Below are 12,586 nucleotides of genomic sequence, written 5' to 3'. Positions count from 1 at the left end.
CATGAGCTAATCGGAGTATTCATACCGCGATTCGACTTGTTCGCGTTGGTATTTGTTGTTCCGATTTCCGATATTATAAACAGAGCTTTTAACATTACGGGCGTTGGTTTTTAGTTGCGACGTTGCCCGTTGTTAAGCTCACAGGCTTAAAAAAAATTTAGCTCGCTATTCTTCGCGTCCTACTCCGTGTTTTTGTTCAAATGAATTTCCATAAATCGAGGATGAGATCGATCCGTGGAGAGACGACAACTGGAAAAGTAATTTTAACCGATTTATCTATGTTTCGTCCGAATTAATTTTATGCATTTTCTCTATTTGCTGATAGTCGATGAATCGATAGATGATTGGAACGTACAGAAATCGTAATACTCTGCTTCACTTTCTAGACGAATGGTAAAGATGTTAAAATCTGCAAAGTATAGAAATAACAGCGTGCTCCTTCATCTTAGACGGATATCGATCATAAAGGTGTTAAAATCTGGTTCTGACTTGGCACGACTTTACGACAGTCTCTATTACGCGTTTAGTCCTATCGATAGCTCTACGAGAGAGATTTAGGTCTAATCCAATTTAAACGAAAAGAGAGTCGTTCGACGCAGCCTGTTAATTTTTATGATATTTTGCCAATGTTCGTTACAGTAGACGCGACGATCCGTAAATAAAACCAAAGACTCGGAAACCACGAGTCGAACAGAACGTTATTAATCCGTATCGTTATTAATCCGTATACCTCTATAACGATCGTTATGACGCGAGAAATGTTTTATTTTAATCCATAAATCAATAAGCGGAGAATTTGCAGAAGGGAATCGTGCATCCACTAATTACACTTTATTATTCGATAAAACTTATTTTTCCGTCCATGTCCTTCATCCACCGTGTTTACAGAAAGTTCCGAAGTACCTTAGTACGAATGGATATCCTTGCGATGCCCAGCGTCGTTTTCATTATTAATAGAAATATTCTATATCTCTCTCGACGTTACGTCGTATTTATGTACATTCTAAATTTTACTGCGACACACACGCGCACGCACCAAGATTTATAAAAGTCTGTAAACTGTAAATACGTTACTCGCTTCGATGGACAATGAAAAGGATACGTTCATTTAAGTGTCACGTTTTTAACCGATTATTTATACACCACGTACTCCAAAATCAGATTCTAAATGAATTATTTACAAACTTTCCGAGAATAGAGCGTAACTTTAACATCATCGGCAACGAACAACGTTCTTTTGATATAAAAAATTCAATTTCTTGCCGAATATCTAAATTCTAGTTTTATAGTATACCAACGTTTCTTCCGATAACAAACTCGTATCCGCTTGCCTAATTATCTCTAACAACGGTATTACAGCTGCGTAATTTTAAGCAGCTATTTCAACCTTAAAAGAGAGGTACAACTTTCTCTGCAACTGAGAAATTAAGCGATTCGTATGTTTCAAGATTCGCTATGTTTTTCGCGTATACGTATACGTAGATACTACTCGTTGTAGAACTCCATCGTCGTTTCAATAGACCAATTTCACGCTCGATTATATTTGTCAAGCGCTGCTTACGTTAATCACAGATTCGTTTATTCCCGAACGAGTATCGATCGGCATTTTCCGTTTCTCGAGTTGGTACTAGGCATGGAAAATAAGGATGCAACTAAAGTTCTAAAGTACTTTTACCGAACTAAAGCTCGTCGTACAAACACGATACAAGGACTCTTCGTATAAACGTTCGTTTCATCTGACCTTGTTTTCAAGTTGCGCCCATTTTTATGCTGTATCAATTGTTCGGGCCGCCTTCGCAGACGTTACTGCTTGTATTACGCTTGATACGCGAAGGAACGAACATCGATTGCTAATACCCAAACGAGATCAGCCACGTTGATTAATTCGTGACGAAAGTAATCGAACCGCAACCATAGTTGCAACCGAGAAATAGGGTCAACCAGCGTGAGTTACATTATAAAACACATTTTTATTATTTTTGATATATCCGTAATCGTTTAATCCTTTTCTACCAATCTTTTAATCCGTGTTTCTACTACTAATCTTATATATCCGTGTGTAATTAATTCCGAAGCGATATTTCTCACGTAGATCCAAGTGGATCGAATAATATTAACTATTCTCCTTAATTTAGAAAGTAGAACCGTCTTTGTAAATTATCTTTCAATTTCTTTTTGTAACTGGTTTTTCAGTATAGGTATTATTTCAGTTAAATATCAACAGGGAGCAGACCTTCCAATAGCTGAATCTTCCGACTGTACGACGTGACCCAATTTGATATTAATAACCTTACATTTTAATTAGTCCTTCGTATACGTCATCGGTAAATAATTATTTACAGCTAATAATCATTTGCGATATTAGAGAGTAATTTTTACAAATTTCTCGCTTCTCGATATTATTATACGCCTAAATAATACTTATTACGATACTTATTTTCGGCATCCTGGCCATAAAAGGAACTCGATTCACCATTATTTTCCATATTGCCTTGTATTCTCACTTACCTACGCATTTACCACACGTACACAAGCTTATTTTACCCTTACTTTTCCATTACGTATCTAACGTCTGTCATCTATCTAACTGTTAACTGTTTCTAGCAAAAGTATATCGCTTCTAAAATTCATGAAACGTTATTTAGCGAATTTAAGCGATTCTATCTTCCAGAATTCTATAAATTCCATCTAACGACTACTATAAACGTGTACACGTAATACATTTATCAATTGTTAAATAAATCTTCAACGATTCAAAAATATTCACCTATGTACCCGTCTCCTTTCGTACTCAGTTTGTCTTGACAAACCGTCTTACTTATTAATCGGCAATTGAGAGAGAGAGAGAGAGAGAGAGAGAGAGAGAGAGAGAGAGAGAGAGAGAGAGAGAGAGAGAGAGAGAGAGAGAGAGAGAGAGAGAGAGAGAGAGAGAGAGAGAGAGAGAGAGAGAGAGAGAGAGAGAGAGAGAGAGAGAGAGAGAGAGAGAGAGAGAGAGAGAGAGAGAGAGAGAGAGAGAGAGAGAGAGAGAGAGAGAGAGAGAGAGAGAGAGAGAGAGAGAGAGAGAGAGAGAGAGAGAGAGAGAGAGAGAGAGAGAGAGAGAGAGAGAGAGAGAGAGAGAGAGAGAGAGAGAGAGAGAGAGAGAGAGAGAGAGAGAGAGAGAGAGAGAGAGAGAGAGAGAGAGAGAGAGAGAGAGAGAGAGAGAGAGAGAGAGAGAGAGAGAGAGAGAGAGAGAGAGAGAGAGAGAGAGAGAGAGAGAGAGAGAGAGAGAGAGAGAGAGAGAGAGAGAGAGAGAGAGAGAGAGAGAGAGATGCTTTGTAATAAAATTTCGCAGCGAAACAACGACGAAGAAGTTTGCGCAGCTCGACTAAAGGAATAGTCGAGTAGAAGCAACGTCAGAGGCAGAATTCTCACGTCGTCATTTTGAAATCGACGTTTGGAAGAGAGACGGCGTCGACGTTGAGATTTGCTTCTGGCACTTCGTAACTAGCCGAAGTAGCTCGAGTTAGAGTCGGCGATTATAAATGAAGTTCATTGTGTATGAGTTGCTATCAATTTAACGGTGGACACGATGATCACGTGCGTATCTCGCGATCTCCTGTCTTTCCTTCCGTTAGTTCTTCTCCTTCTTCTCCATCTCGTCACCATCGTCTTCCTCCTCTTCTGCCTCTTCTTCTGCTTCTTCGCAGGATGCTTCTTCCAAGTATTCTATGTAAATCGGTTTCTCATCATTGGCATTTGTCGACAGGCCTTCGATACGAGGCTTTGCAAAACCTTATCTGCACCGCTACAGTCTGACGCGCTTAGAACTGCATGCCACGTTATTGTGAGACTTTGGAACCGAAGGAAATTTTAGAATGTGCGATTGTTCGACCAAGCGTGAATACCGAAACCTCATACACACAGAAGTAGAGCACGGTCTCGGTCTCGGCCTCTCTCTCTCTCTCTTTTCTCTCTTCCCTCTCTCTCGCTCTCGCTCGCTCGCTTTTACGATCATTGTTATCAGATCTTGAGAATTAAAGGACGGCTCGGAGAAGGCTTCCGATCTGTTTGCAGATATCACAGCAGATATCAAACATGTACGTGTAGTTCGGACGAACAGATGTGTTTTCGAGAGCAAGATCGTAGATTAGGTTTCGGGGGAAAATTTGGAAATACATAATTTTATGGAAATTTAAAAACTCGAAGTTGGAACGTTCGACAGTTTTCAAATTGCAAAAGTCGAAAGTTGGGTAACTTTCAAATTCGAAAGTTCAAAAGTTTGAAAAACGAATATACCGCGACTCTTTTCAAACTCGAATATCTTCTAATATCGCGATTATATTGGAAACCATCGTTTCGAGAGCCCTAATTCATTTATTAAAAATAAAGACGACATATCAACATGTTGTTACGTTCTAATAATATAAACTACGATTTCATACGAAATTAATTTTTCCCATATATCATACGGAAATTACGTACATATACGAATACCACATTTCTATGAAAACAACGATTATTTACGAATGCTCATATTTCTTCGTACTTTTATATTTAAAAAATGAAATAACAACAATGCATCTTATTTTCCACGCACGAATACAAATCTGTCCGTTTTGTCATAGGAATATGTTCCTATTTGATTCATTTGAATATCTAAAGATCGTTGTTTAAACCAACCAACCAAAGGTATTTAAAGCATCGATCCTTTCAGGCTTTGGACGAAGGTTTTAAGTTACGGGAAAGTAAAGCCGTACGAATGCGTCTTCTTAATTCGTGAAAATAATTGTAGGCTTAGCAGCGACCTCGATCTAAGCCTCGAGGAAGAGGGCGATTTACCTTTTGCGCGAACCTTATGCCATCTTAAGAAGCAGCTCGCGCACGTGAATCAGGAAATTCACTAGCTCGAACACATACGCAAAGCGCCGTGTCTTCTACGCGACAAGAAATTAATTTCTTTGAATTTTTTCCTCTTTCTGCGAAAACATTCTGTGATCGTTAGTGAATTATTTCATATCAGATTTATAATAACAAAGCGAATCTCGTCACGTTGAAATTTCCTAATTTAATTAAGTCGTATTTGGGATTTCTCGTGCGCTTTAAAAAAAAAAAACACATTCGATTCTTCGAGGAAAATTCGTGCATCGAAAAATCCGTCGTTTATACTTTCATCTCGTATGGAAAATAATACGCTTGTTATTTGTACACCTTAATAAGAGAGCAATCAATGATAAGATTCCTTTATCGATGTTCCAACAAGCTGAAAAAAATATGAAGAGCAAAAGATATCGTATATATTTTCTCTGAACTTCGGCAAGGTTTTACAAGAAACTTTCGTAATAAAATTTTCATAGTAGCACGTGAACAGATCCTTCGATTTTTAACGCACATCTTTTCGTTCTTATTAAATACGTAAAGTAATTAAGTACGTGATACTTATTTATTTAATTAAAGTAACAACAAGTAGATACGTAAAATAATTTAGAAAGATCAGATTAGCATTATTAGATAAATTAGCATTTCAATTTTAAATCTCCACCAACTATAATAAATCAACTTCAAAAATCAGTTTCAAAAATCGACTCTACGATTCTACCTTAATTTTAATTAACACTCGTCCAATATTGTTTCACGTGAAATAAAATAATTACGTACAAATTATTTTGATCCTCGAACTATGGATATACGTAAACGTGGCATTTAAATGATACCCAAATTCGTCAACCTCTACGTTATTTGGCGAACATTCCAATTATTATTTACACCGCGTATAGCAGCCTTCTACAGCCACGATGCAATGACAGAAAACGCAGAAAATTAACGACCTTCAATTATAGAATAACGTCAACTGGCCAATTGTAAAATAAGGATGCGGTAAAACGGCCAGCGTGTCGACGAAAATTTCCCTCCGATTCTGGCGCCGAATCCGTGAATCGTTCGCAAGCTAAATTCATCTCGTAAAGCTTTTAAGTCATTGCCGCGTAAATTTTAACCCGCGTCACGGGAAAAGCTTGCTATTACCTTAATTGCATTAGCGATTATAAGAAGAACGGTTGAAGGAGAGAAAAGAACGATGCGTTACGTAGCGTTTGCTGTTAATCAACTTTAGAAAGTCTGGCGTAGGTGTTACAGATTAACGCTTGAATCTAGAATATCGCGTAATTTGGATAGACACGATTAAAGCATAGAAAAAGTTACGCATATATTAGATACGTGCGTCGCGCGAAAGATTTTACAATTTTGTTGTCACTATAATTCGACATGATTGTCATGATTAAATTGGTAAATTTCGAAAGAAACACGAAGATTTATATTTTTGTGCAAAAACTTTACAACGTTTGATCGTTCTTTTTTGATCGACTCTACGTTTGAGAGCGCTCTATTCGCGTTGTACGCTAATTAATTCTTTAACAAGTACATGGTTAAAATAAGTAACTTTTTTATATACATTTTTATACCGACTTCAAATTTTATCCATATAGTTACGAGTAGTGATAAAATTTCAAATCTTCTGTCTTGGTAGCGTTCGAATAGAATGTGCAAAATAAAAAGTGTCCATGACATGAAATAAAATAAATTAGACTGAATGAAAAGAAACGAAATCTAACTAGACAATAATTTTACTATGAATATAGGCGAATATAGCGCATATAACAAGCGCTATTTGGATATTTTATACATTTTTGCACCCTCGAGTTCCCCACAAATGCATAAAAGTCATACAGTTTATCGATTATTGGTGACCACCGATAGCTTGCTTCGTTATTTATAAAATACAGGAAGAAAAATGCGAAATATCTGATTTCTGATGTAATAAACAAATTAAAAAGGAGGGAAGAGAAAAAAGAAGTAGGACGACGAGGAGGAAGCGCGATGTAACTGTTAAAAGTGCCTAACGTGTCGCGACAAAATGCTCAGTCTGAAACGTTTACTTTTCAGAGGCTACAAAAGATATTTTAATACGCGCGCTCCGAGCGAGTACGGCACAAAAGAGCGAGTACGTTCGCGCTTTTGTTGCAAAGGAACGTTTTAGACCAAGCGGATCGTAGAGCATCAAAATCGGATTGAAAATAGAAATATTCGATGAAAATCACTAAAATATAAATGACATTTATTAGTAATCACGCCACGGTTGTTTATGCAAATTTATATTTATCCAATAACGAGTGCTATAATTCGTATAATCTATTAGTTTTGCGTATTGCACGAATTCTGTGCAATTTTGCACGCTTCGAGTTTTCATAAATACATAAACATCCACACTCTAGCGATTAAACTACGTGGAAATAAATTTGGGATATCACTGACAGATAATTTAAAAAGTACGATATATCTGTTTTTATTAACTTTCTGTCTTTTATGTCGCTTGGTGTTAAAGAGTATTTCGACGTGAAATAATTGAAAGAGAAATAACTCTCGAGAACAACTCGAAGATATCGTAAGCTTTTTTAAAAATATGTGGTAAATTCGGAATGTTTTTACAAGGAAGAAATAGTATCGGACAAATTGCTATATTAATTTAATTTAACTAATATCCGAAATCAGATACAAAGTCAGATGGAAAGATATTTTTTCATTTTTATGCACAGTTAATCGACAACGTATTAAATTTGGCAATTAGTCTCCTATAAAAGAAACGTAATTTATCGTACTTTTCACCTATGGTCTTCGATTTAAAATCCTTACAATTTAGTGCTCGTTCGATTAATATTTAAATCTAGTTCGAGGTCTTGAATTTCTTTGATTTTCTTTCGAACGAAGCATAATTGTTTCTTCTACGTTATCGTAATAGGAACATTTGACACACAGATTTCTAACGATTATTACACGAAACGATTCAACATCGTAATCAACATTATAATAGAAAAACTTCAACTTTCAACCTGGCCAACAAGATACACTTTCGACGTAGCTTTATTAATATTCTTTATTAATGCATTCGTAAACCTGAATGATTTTTGTAAGATAGGTCATTGAACTTAATGACTCGCTGCTATTATTCTATGCTGATTTATCTAATCTAACCTACATTCGCTGCACTAAACTACCTTAACTCCGACTACTCTCTTGATGCTAAAATTATCTCGATTTTTGTCTAACTAGCTTCCACTTCTTACTCTGAAAAAGAATTCTCATTTAAATCCTCAAACAATCGCTGTTATAAATTTGGAAAGATTTTATGAAAAATTATTAATTATATTACTAGATCGATTTATGTTACGCAAAATTTCTTACAATTTTCCTACGTGCGTACATTTTTATTCTTTTCCGTAGATTTAACTGAACTGTATAATATTAACCATAGACTAATTACATTACAAATACATATCCCTTCTAATTAAAAAATTAGATTAAGCTTTCTTCTTTATTAAGTTATTCGTCGAGCTTACTTCGCGAAGTTTGCGTATGTACGACTGTTTTTTCTTCTGTTTTTCTTTTTTCTTTTTTCTTTTTTCTTTTTTTAGTGTACAAACAACTAATAAATTGTAGTTCTACTGTTAAATATCTAAATATCAGCGATCTGTTAAAGTTAAATTTTACCTACAGTTTTCCCAAAGTCGAAGAATTTCTCATTTATATATGTCACATTTCTTCTGAACTTTGGTCACATCAGGTTTCATTAAAAAAAATGAGGCTGACCTTGACATATCAACGATTACACCCACAGACCAATTGTATCGTATCTCTAGAACTACAGCCAACAATACAGAATAAATGTTTTCTGTTCGCTTGCTTTTAAAAACGCATTTAAAGATCGACTCGTGCTACGATTTTGATAATCTTTCGTATGCCATGATTTAGTCGAGTCGATAAATCGGTTAATTTTCCTAATTGAAAGACTCAGAAACTTAATGATTCATGATCACTGTTCCGGGAAGTCGTAAACCACGTGCTTCTGCATGGATGACAGTTGAGCGTTTATCAAAGGAATGACCAACATTTGACCGGGAAACTATGAACCTTCGTTATCAATACGCAAGGAGAACGAACTCGTGGTACCACGTGCTGCGTTTAATCATCCGATATTACTACGCTAAAAAGAATATCGATCTTGCGTTTACGTCGAGTAGATTTCACAGAGATGTCGATGACGACTAACGCGTCACTCTGTATCGCTATATACGATCAAACGATCCAGTGTTTTCCATGTAAATAAATTTTTTATTCGAATTTTTATACTAAAATGAATTTCTAACTAATTCTCTAGTTTTTAAATCTCGAATTTGAATTTTCGTTTCGCATTTCTGAATTGGAACTTTTCAGATAAACTTTCGAATTGAAATTTTTTTTTCATTCTGAATGTAAACTTTCGAGTTGAAATTTTTCATTTTTGAAGATAGACTTTTGAATCGGAATCTATTAATTTTCAATTACGGGGTCTGTAAATTTTAAATTCGTCATAGATTTATCGAACTTTTCGGATATCCGGTGTTTAATTTGACATTTTAAACGACGTTATGAGAAAACGTATTTTACGCGCGATATTTTCATATTTATTTTCATAATTTGACGGCGTCATTTAGAAATAGTTATTAGCGAAAATGATCGACGAATTGTAGAAAAGTAACGAAGCACTTTTTGACAAGCAACATAGGTCTCGAGTGCTTTAAAGTATAATATCAATGAATCTAAGACAAACGCCATTTGCAGAAACACTTGACGATTGTTGTTATCAGTCTTAGATACCGATCACGATGCGAAAAAATAAACTAACTCCTCGTATACGATCGAATCTTCGATAAAAAGAAATTAAAATTTGTTGTATCTAACGATCCTTCGCTTTAAATCATTGTAAATCGTTGTGCATCCTCGTAACGTCGTAACGTAATTTAACAGTACTATATTATCGTACGGTACATTTTGAATAAATTTAATTTATTTTATTTATTAAAAGCGTACCAAAAATTTCAATTTCAACGTCAACTTTTCTGCAGAATTTTAAATTTTAAATACGTACATATCTAATATAATTTACTCTTCATTATAGAACGATTAATATTCTTGAATTCGTTTTTTTGGATCGTATTTTTTTTCTACAGAGATTATTAGCAAATCGTATCGGTTTTGCAGTAATGACAGTGACATTGAACCAAGAATATAAACAGAGGGAAACATACCATGACGCGGCGACACCTGTTCTTCTAATCCTGATAAAAGTCACAATGGCGTCAGCGGTTTACAACGATATAAAAATATTCTTCTCGCGTGCCAAAACATTTACCATACATCACCTATCACGTTCAGTTTCACAGTATCAACTTTAAATAGTTTCACGCGTACGATAAAATACAAGTTACTTGCCCGCGGTAAATTCTGGCGGATCAAAAACACGATCAAAAACACACTCAAAAACACACTCAAAACAAAGATCGTCCTTGTTGGTTCTCAAACTCGTCCCAATTTCTTGACGTGTGCTTCGATAGGTTACTTTTTCGGCGTAATAGTACAGAATCTTTTAAAAAAACAAGCTCCTATATTCCATAGGCTCTTGAACTTTTTTATGAAAATTTTCGACTCCTTCTATTACGTAGTTTCTTATAAGTTATTCGAAACCGTTAATATCGACCGAATGAAATTGCAAAGTTGATTTTATTTAAGATCGAGTCCCGTCGAGCGACTTTTCGACGTCCTGCGAAATCTCGTCGCCAACATGGATGCAAGGATACGGCACATTTCACGGACTTTCAGAGGACACTCGGTCCCATTAATCTTCCATTACACAGAAATTTTATCCGAAATTTATCGCGAGAACTTAGATAAGATTTCTTAGATGCTGACTCGAGATTCTTCGGTCCTCGTGTCCTTCGATACTCTCGATGATATACAACGCACTCGTCACGAAACTTCTGCACCGTTAATTTCCTTTCGTTCTCGACGGTTCATCGAAACTACATGTATTTTCGTACGATCGAATCGCCGATTGTTTTGTTTACCTTCGGGGAGACGTTACGAAAACGAAGCACGCGGTCGACTGATCCATTGTCGGAAGTAAAGGTTCGGAGCGGAAAAAAGACCGGTTATTCGATACAGTCCCGCGAATAACGTAATACGAATTACGGATTACGGCAACTGCGTCCAGAAAAATTACGCGAGCCAAACTAATTTAATTCGGTTATTTATCTGTAGGTCGCATCGCGGTACACTTTGCGTTTCGTACCCTTTACGTAATCGTAAACAACAATCGTAAGACAATGAAAATATTTCATCCACGATTACATGCCATAAACACGTTAAAGTATTAAACAATTCGAAAGATACCTCTTCTTCGTTTACCAGTAACTTTATCGAAACAATACGACGAGTTATTAATAATCTTCTATCGATCGACGGTTAAAACAGGAAGAGAGTAAATCAAACATTCGACAGTTCACATTCTTAATAGATATGTACTTCTTACGGTAATTTACGTTGGAAAGAAATCTTAACGTTATACGATTATTTTGGAATTATTTTGCTTGCCGGTTGTTTGTTTCGATTAACTCCACTGAATCACTCGGAACGTTACTCGTTATATTCCAGTTCGCACGAGTATACGCAGAAAGACGCGATGAACGTGTTCTATATGTATAAACACAAAGTTCGTTTTTCTCTAATGAAATGGTCGTAACGATGTCGCGCAGAGCGCCTCGGGTGCGCACATGAGGACGGCCGAACTAATACTGATAGCTGGCAATGCTCTCGCCAATGCATACGGACTGTTGCCTCCAAGTCCAAGATACGGAGTTCTTCGCCTCTGTTCTCCCCTTTATATACACTCGTGCTTTCTGCGTGTTCATCAGGAGACACCAAATACGCGGAGGTGTACGATCGAGATCGTCAAGCACCGTATTTATTTTACTTTATGGCATGTTTTTCGGAAAACGTATTATTTTATTATACAAATTTAACTTTGTTTAATTTTAAAATAAAATAAATACGTTAGTCGAATTAGATTAAATAATTTGATTCAGATTAGATTTTAAGATACTTTACATACTCGACTACCAGGTACTAAATATATAAACCAAACAATTGGAAAGATTATCTTTTTATCGAGTACGTAGAATTCTCGAGTATTTTATGTTCTTAAAATTGAAGGTTCTCGTCATTCGGAAGAATCGCTTCTTTCGGTAAATAAAATAATAAATAGATATTTTTTCTCTCGTTAAGTTATCATTTTATCTCGCGATAGCAAACTAATAATAACGATATCTATATAGCTGCAAACTATCGACGTATACAATCGCATGCTTAAACAGTACCGATACGCTTTACTTTTACGATGCGTAGTTACAATCACTTATCGGAAATGTAAATTATCTGAAAGCTATACACAAAAGTAAGGATAATTTCTATGCAAAATTTCTTAATATTATTCCCTAGACTTTCCTGTTAATTGTTATTATTGGAACGCACTGGATGCGATACTCCTCCAATATCTCCTTCCAATAAGTTTATATAACTAATACCTTTTTCTTCCAATATATAAATATGCTCTGTTAAAACTTTATCTGATTTCATGATAAACCCATTGGAATTATGCAATTATTACGATAAATATAATTACAAAATATTATTATCACAGATACTATATATAATTATAAATACAAAGGAAATTCTATGAAAA

General features: G+C 35.6%; 1 protein-coding gene across 3 annotated transcripts in view; it reads right to left on the bottom strand.

Annotated features, from left to right (window-relative positions):
• Positions 1-12,586, bottom strand: part of LOC100748998 — a 29,035-nt gene that overhangs the window by 8,417 nt on the left and 8,032 nt on the right. The window contains exon 1 of one of the 3 annotated variants that reach the window (XM_003488440.4): positions 10,098-11,687. The exons of 1 other annotated variant lie outside the window; for it this stretch is intronic. The gene's annotated coding sequence lies outside the window, so the exon portion shown is untranslated. Of the gene's footprint in view, positions 1-10,097; positions 11,688-12,586 lie in introns of those variants that run through there. One more of the 3 variants, XM_012384082.3, reaches the window with a different exon arrangement.

Source organism: Bombus impatiens, unplaced genomic scaffold (assembly GCF_000188095.3).
Source record: "Bombus impatiens unplaced genomic scaffold, BIMP_2.2 scf_0233, whole genome shotgun sequence".
NCBI lineage: Eukaryota > Metazoa > Arthropoda > Insecta > Hymenoptera > Apidae > Bombus > Bombus impatiens.
This window is presented reverse-complemented; position numbering and strand designations above follow the sequence as displayed.